Source organism: Podarcis melisellensis (assembly GCF_964234715.1).
Source record: "Podarcis melisellensis genome assembly, chromosome: 9".
Lineage (NCBI taxonomy): Eukaryota > Metazoa > Chordata > Lepidosauria > Squamata > Lacertidae > Podarcis > Podarcis melisellensis.
In genome coordinates, this window is record NC_138541.1 from 59,782,754 (window position 1) to 59,790,130 (window position 7,377).

The 7,377-nt window shown below is 40.9% G+C and overlaps 1 protein-coding gene across 4 annotated transcripts in view; it reads right to left on the reverse strand.

The window, feature by feature from the left end:
* N4BP2 (NEDD4 binding protein 2) overlaps window positions 1–187 on the reverse strand; it is a 28,271-nt gene extending 28,084 nt beyond the window's left edge. For 2 of the 4 annotated variants that reach the window (XM_081924316.1, XM_081924319.1), the window contains exon 1: window positions 51–187. The gene's annotated coding sequence lies outside the window, so the exon portion shown is untranslated. The remainder of the gene's footprint in view (window positions 1–50) is intronic. The other 2 variants (XM_081924318.1, XM_081924317.1) reach the window with 1 other exon arrangement.
* Window positions 188–7,377: the final 7,190 nt, after the last annotated feature.

Consider the following 7,377-nt stretch of genomic DNA (forward strand, 5'->3'; position numbering starts at 1 on the left):
GGCGAGCGGCCTGTTTTTTCCCCCCCTCAGACCCCCGCGCTCGATTTTACCTCACGGCCGCGGCGGCCGCCTCCGACCCTTTCGTCTCCGGGCCCGCGCTGCTCTCGGTCAGGCGCGAGTCGCGTAGGGATCCACAGGCTCGCGGGCTTGCTAGGCCTCGAAGCCGGGGACGCAGCGCCTCTCCAAGGCCGCTCCCGGGACTGCAGCTCGGGAGGAGCGGCGGCGGCGGCCGGGCGTCCAGGGCGGGCACAGGCGCCGCGAGGCAGGGGCGGCCTAGGCCTCACACCTGGCTACTTTCAGGAGGGGAAGTGTGAGGCGACGGCGGCAAGGAGGAGGCCTCGGGGCTTCCCCGTTAGAGAAAAGCGCCGCTGCGTTTCGGAGAACCCAGGGAGGGACCCCGAGGGTCATCTAGTCCAACCCCGTGCGATGCAGGGGGCGGGGCTGGATCCTCTCCACTTCTTTCCCTCTTTGGCGATCCCTCCTAAGCCAAGGAAGATTGTCTTCCATGAACAAGGTTGTTTGTTTGTTTTTCAAAAATTGTTATTGGTTTTCACAATATTATAAACAAACACACAAGACAAACAAACATAAATCATAGCCTTATTGAAAATTACACTTATTAACATTGTTAAGTGACTTCCCCGCTTCCCCTTGGTTGAATTTCATTGCAGATCCTTTTAACGGTTTTCTAAATCACAGTTCTTATAAAATTTAACTTAAACATTAACATCCTTAGATCTTCCCTTTATGAAATTAAACATATTAATTCATCGCTTAACATAAATAAAATCCTAAGCCAATTAAGTATCTGCAAGCTGTTTTCAGTTAATTTAACTTAACATATTTAACTAAGTAATCATTAAATTGAACCCACTCTTCCTGATACTCCTCCTCCTTCTGGTCGCGGACTTCTCCCTTTCATTCTGAGTTCGAGCTTCTTCAAAGCCCATGACACCTTTGGTAAAGGCTGTTCTCCAATTGGAGCTCTCGCAGGCCAGTATTTCCTAGTTGTTGGTGTTTATGCTACATTTTTTTAGATTTGCCTTGAGAGAGTCTTTAAACCTCTTTTGTTGACCACCAGCATTACACTTTCAATTTATAAGTTCGGAATAGAGTACAGTGGTACCTTGGGATGCGAACGGGATCCGTGCTGGAACCCCGTTCGCATCCTGAATGGAACGTAAGACGTGACGGCGCGTCTGCGCATGTCACATTTTGCTGCTTCCGCGCCTGCATGTGATGTCATTTTGAGCGTCTGTGTGTGCACAAGCGGTGAAACCCGGAAGTAACGCGCTCCGTTACTTCCGGGTTGCCGCAGAGCGCAACCCAGAAGCGCTCAACCTGAAGCACATTCAACCCGAGGTATGACTGTACAGTGGTACCTCGGGTTACACACGCTTCAGCTTACATACGCTTCAGGTTACAGACTCCGCTAACCCAGAAATAGTACCTCGGGTTAAGAACTTTGCTTCAGGATGAGAACAGAAATAGTGCTCCGGCGGCGCGGCAGCAGCAGGAGGCCCCATTAGCTAAAGTGGTGCTTCAGGTTAAGAACAGCTTCAGGTTAAGAACGGACCTCCGGAATGAATTAAGTTCCTAACCCGAGGTACCATTGTAATTGCTTTGGAAAACCATAATCAGGCATCCACACATGACCAGTCCAACAAAGTGGATGTTGAAGAATCATTGCTTCGACGCTGATGATCTTTGTTTATTTCAGTACACTGGCATTAGTTCGCCAGTCTTCCCAAGTGATGTGTAAAAAATTTTGGAGACACTGTTGATGGAATCTTTCGAGGAGTTGGCGTTTATATGTGGTCCAGCCTCGGTTTGAAAACCCGCCAAGGAAGGAGAGGCTGCCGCCTCTCTTGTGGGAGTCTGTACCATGGTCAAACCGCTCTAGCTGTCGGACATTTCTTCCTGATTATTATTATTATTGAATTTATTTATTTATTTATTTATTTATTATTTATTTATTTTTAAAAATTTCAACAAAGTAATAATAAATAGATTTTTTAAAAAAATGTGCGCCCCACCCCCGAGACCATTCCATTGGAACTATCCAACCTCCCAAAATTTCAACGCTTCGCGCGATGGTTTGACCCCTTTCCGTTTTAATGGTGCGAATTCTACAAATGTCTTCTGTATCTCCTCAAAATCATTTCTCCTGCATATTCCCCGTCTTAACTTAATAGCACAGGTTACTTTATCATGAATAGCTATATCCCACACCTCTTTGTACCATTCTTCCATTTTATATTCACCACTTCCTAGTCCAGCATCCTATTCTCACAGTGGCCTGCGAGGAAACCAGGATTTGAGCACAACAGCACTCTCCCCTCCTGTGTTTTCGAACTGTTCAGAAGCATTACTGCCTCTGCACAATGACATCTGCTTGTGCAATGACTCCTGCACCCCCCCAAAGGCTCTGTGGGGTCAGGGATTGGGGTATTGCTCTGTCTGGCAAACTGGAGTCTACCAACTCCATCCAAGTGAGTGAGGATGCCCTCCCCCTTCTGTCCTGGCTTTTGGGAAAACCAGTTACCTGTACTCTTTAGATATGCAAAGAGATACTTAAGAGACTAGGCAGGGACATTTACATAACTACTGGTTTGACTTCTTTTAGCAGTCTTCAGCAGAATCCAATCTCATAGCTACAAAATCACAGGACTGGAGGGCATCCTGAGGACAATTCGGATGATCCTTCAATCCTATAACAATAAAAGCCATAAATAGAAAAGAAAAAGCAACTCTAGAGTGCACAACCAGCGATTTTATATGTAAATAAGATGTATTCATATACAAGTGTCTTACCTCTTAAGTAAGCACTGGGGAAACAACCATTTACTTCAGTGATGTCCAAACTTTTTTCAAAGAGGGCCAGATTTGGTGAAGTGAACATGCACCTTGTTGAGCTTTTTAATTTTGCCCCAGTTGTTGAGCTTTTTTTAGGATTGCTCCCCGCAGAAATTGTTGGGTTTAAATTACATTTATACTTAGGTGTTGAGGAGACAGAAGAGAGCAGTGACTGTGGTCAAACTTCAAGCTCTCCATTATTATTATTGGCATTTTCTTTCCTGGGCTGCTTCAACTCCTGAGACTCTACAGCAGCCTTTGTCAACCTGTTGCCCTAGCCTAGATGATGGAGACTACAACATGCAGCAGTAGCAGCAACAGATAGCATGAGAACTGAGGCATGATTTGATGAAGTGAACATGTGCAAGGCCCGACCATTTTACCTGACATTCTTAGAATCATTAAAATTAAATGCAAAGTTTATTGCAAATGGCATACTTTTCATTTCGTCACATGGATGACTCTGCTTTCATATCTGAAGGCCAGATGAAAAATAAATCCAGAAAGCTGAAATATGTCAGGAACATTGTAAAGAACATTACACAGTAATAAAGATTGTCTGTCAACTTTTAAGTTCACAACATATGAACAGGAACATAACATCAGGTATACTTGTTGTGTCCAAATATATTTATACCTACTCCACTTGTGGCCCCTCCCCACCCCCCACCCTCAAAACTAGAAGAAAATCTGGGCTCAACCGAATCTGACCTCATGGTTTGCGTGTCTTGCTCCAAACAAATCACAAACTAGCCATGGTTTGTCCCTGGCTTACTACTTAAGGTTTGTTTGGAGGAAACAAGCTTTGGTTTGGACATCACACTAAGCCAAACCATAGCTTTGGGTAACAACACAGCAGCAAAAACAGGAAAGGAACAAAGCTGCCAAGTTTTGTTTCCTGAGTACCCGTTTGCCTCCTCATTCACACTTAACTATAGTTTGGTGTAGTGTGCCATGTAAACTAGGCCAGTATGTATTTTAGCTGTGTGACTTTATGCTGTTTGCTTTGTAAACCACTTAGGGTTTTTTTTATATTAAGCACTCTATAAATTGATTGAATAAATAAGGATTAAATAACCAACAAGAGAGTTTCCTTTCAAAATCCTAATTTATTTGTAGGCATTGGGATTATTCATTCTGGTCTGCTGATTGTCCCGCTTCAAAACAGAGCAAAGGAATGGAATAAGTGGCATTCTTGTACAATTTAATTATAAAAGGCTACGATCGTTTAATGCATAAAATGAATTAATATTCAGTTGAACTAATAAACTCTTTCCCTCATTAAATACAAAAAAATATATTCAACAGCAGTATTAATCCATTCTTGTTCCCCTCATCACCAGCTTGTAAATCATTCATGGACAAATAATGTACTAATCCACACCAAAAATGTTTTTTAATCAAATATATTCACATAATCAATCTTCTCTTTGTCTTGCCAATTAGATTTTTAATCAGTTTAAGAATGAAGAAGGAACTTCACATACACACATCCCACCGTTGCAGTTACAGCTATTTCTCTTCCTATCAAGAGATTGTCATTTCCAAAGCTGCTCCTGGCAAACAGAAAACAAGTAATAGACAGATTGGTTTTATTTTCTGTAAGGTTTGTGTGCTATGAACGTTCAATAGAATTTACTGCAAGAAAAAAACAACATGTGTGAAAACCATATTTTAAAATCAGAACCCGAACAAGAGAAAAACTGCAGGCTGGTCAGTTACATGTGGCATGACACAAAATTGTGCTGCAAAATAAATGGAGGAAGTTACATTTCTCCCTCCCAATGTGGTTATCTCCATAGATTTCATAAGATAGCGTGAAGGGGAAATGTTTTAAGGAGTAGCTATTAAAATGAAAGCCAATATGAGCCCTGGTGGTAGTGTTTTTTTAAACACACAAACTTGAGCTTACGTAAAAAAAGAGACAAGCATCGCAGTTTGGAAGATGAGTGGGTAAATGAGTTCTTGATGTTCAGGGTGAATCTTTTAGATTTAATGTTGCCAAAATGAAGATGAGAAGAGAGTTTGCATCTGATGGTCCTTGTGTTTGTATTATTGTTATGTTACCTGTTGTCAGTAGTTTAGATGTGTTACATCTTCAGACCACTGACTAATGAATGGTGAGTGTTTGTCCTTCCAAGCTGGAATATGTTTATTTGCAACCATGAGGGCTTACATACGGGATCCACTTTTGCTGTCCATCTGTTGGTCCCCACATCACAGGAATATAGTTTAAAAGTATGTGAACATCTGAAAATAAGAATTTTTACAAAACAAAGTTAGTATGAACAATTTCTGACCAAAAGGGAGACACGAACATAACATACTCATATAAAACACATTATCATCATTACAGTGTCAGTGTTCATCTGAACAAGCGAGCTCCTCCCTATAAAAACGCTGTGGATTCCAAGATGCCCCAAATCAGTCGCAGTCTTAACTCTAAAAGGAAAATTACATACAGATTCTAAATAAACTCTCCATTAGTAAGTGTTCCATACAACCTAATTCCCCACTCAATTTGTATCCGGATTGAAAGTCACAATTTAGAGCAGCCCAGATGCGGTGCCACAATTTCACCTTCAAAGGATCAGTGTGAAGGCAATCATGTAGACTTTATGGATCTTCAAGAAATCATTCGAAATCCTAACCTTCGAAATTCAATTTTGCTAGTGCATTTGGCTTTGATCTTTGGTGCTTCAAATCTTTATATCCTCTCCTTTTTGTGTGCATAAATTATAATGCGAGCTTCAAAATGATGCACATCTATAGGTTTTGAATACTGGGTTAATTTCCCCCTGCACATCTTTCTTTTTTAAATTATACTTTTCAAGTTTATACATTTCACTAATTTGATACATTTCACTAATTTTACAATCATTTTGACATTCAAAACTTGACTTCCTTCCCCCTCTTTCTGCGGTTCCTTAAATTTATTTTTAATATCTTCTGCATATCCAAATTAACTTAATTTGCTCATTTACTAGTCTTCTTTAAATATATACTCTTATGAAACCGCAGGTTATTACAGTAATCCTGCCAATGTTTTTATCTGTTTACGATTTATCTGTAAATGTTCAATAAACCATTTCTATTCTTTTATATATAAAAAATTAATCTTGATTTCTTATTCTTCCAGTAATTTTCGCTATTTCTGCATATTCCGTAAGTTTTTGTATCCATACTTCCTTTGCTGGACTTCTGCTTCTTTCCATTTTGGGGCAAGTAACATTCTTGCCTGGATACTGAGTTCATTTTATTATGCCTCCATCTCCCTCAGTGTATTCAACTGTGTGTATATAGAGGTATATAGTGCATAGACCTATAGGGGTATATTCAGCTACAGTACTTTATACTCAGAATAGCTGCATTCAAATGGATGGGCCCATGATGCCTCTCCATTTCAACGGGTCTACTTTAGACTAGCCCTAGCATTGGACACAAGCAATAATGTCGCATTTGCAGAGGCAATTGGACGGCCCTCCATCTTGAACACGATTCAGCGGTTTACTCCGGAATAAATCCCACTGAGCTCCACAGGGACACACACACTCTGCACATAACATTTTGTAGCAACCTTAAAAATAAAACAGACCACAAGAAAGCTGCTTTCAGGAGAGAAAACGGCCGGATCCTGCTCAGCTGACCCCAACTAAGGGAGAGCATATATAGCAGCGACACTCGGAAACATAGCGTGTCAGCGATGCTTTCACAACCTTGTTTAAAGTGCATTTTGGGGGTATAAAGGAGGCACACTTGAAAATAACTTTTTCTAAAACCTGAAGCCTTTATTTTAGGAATCCAAGGTGCTGAAATCGCACAAGACTATTCATGTATTGCGACCACAGATGTTATTGGCCCAGAGATGGAAAGAAGATAAAGACCCAACCAGACCAGAATGGCAGATCAAGTTGATGGATGATACTGAAATGGCAAAAATGACCGGAAGAATCAAAAATCAGGAAGACCAAAATTTTAAAAAGGAGGGGGGAAATTAAGAGATTATTTTGAAATTAATTTGAATCAGGAGACAAACTTGAAAGTGGTGTGATGCAAGTAAAGCAGTGATGAGGGGCTTTTTCATCCAACAAAATACCAGTACATATCAAAAGAAAGAAAAGAGAGTTGAGAAAGCAACAACTTTTACAAGAAACAAAATGTTAATAAGGAATGGGGAAAGTTTATAATTTATCTTAAAAACCATCGTAAACAGGTAAAACCGTTAGTGGGACTGGAACGCTTGTGAATTTTGGACATAAGGGGAGATGTCAAAGATTTGGATCATCATAAAAGATGTGAGAGGAAATGATTAACAAGAGGACCCACAAAGGGGAGGAGGAGATTATTTGGAATCTTGTATGTATGTTGGATATGACTTTAATCTGAAAACCAAGTAAATAAACTTATATATATATCTAAAAAGAGAGGCGTACTTGGCCCTTCCAGCTATTCCGACAAGGCTGCGGGCCGCCTCACGGCAGCGCCTGGTTTTGGCGCCAAACGAGTTGCCTCAGCCTTCGG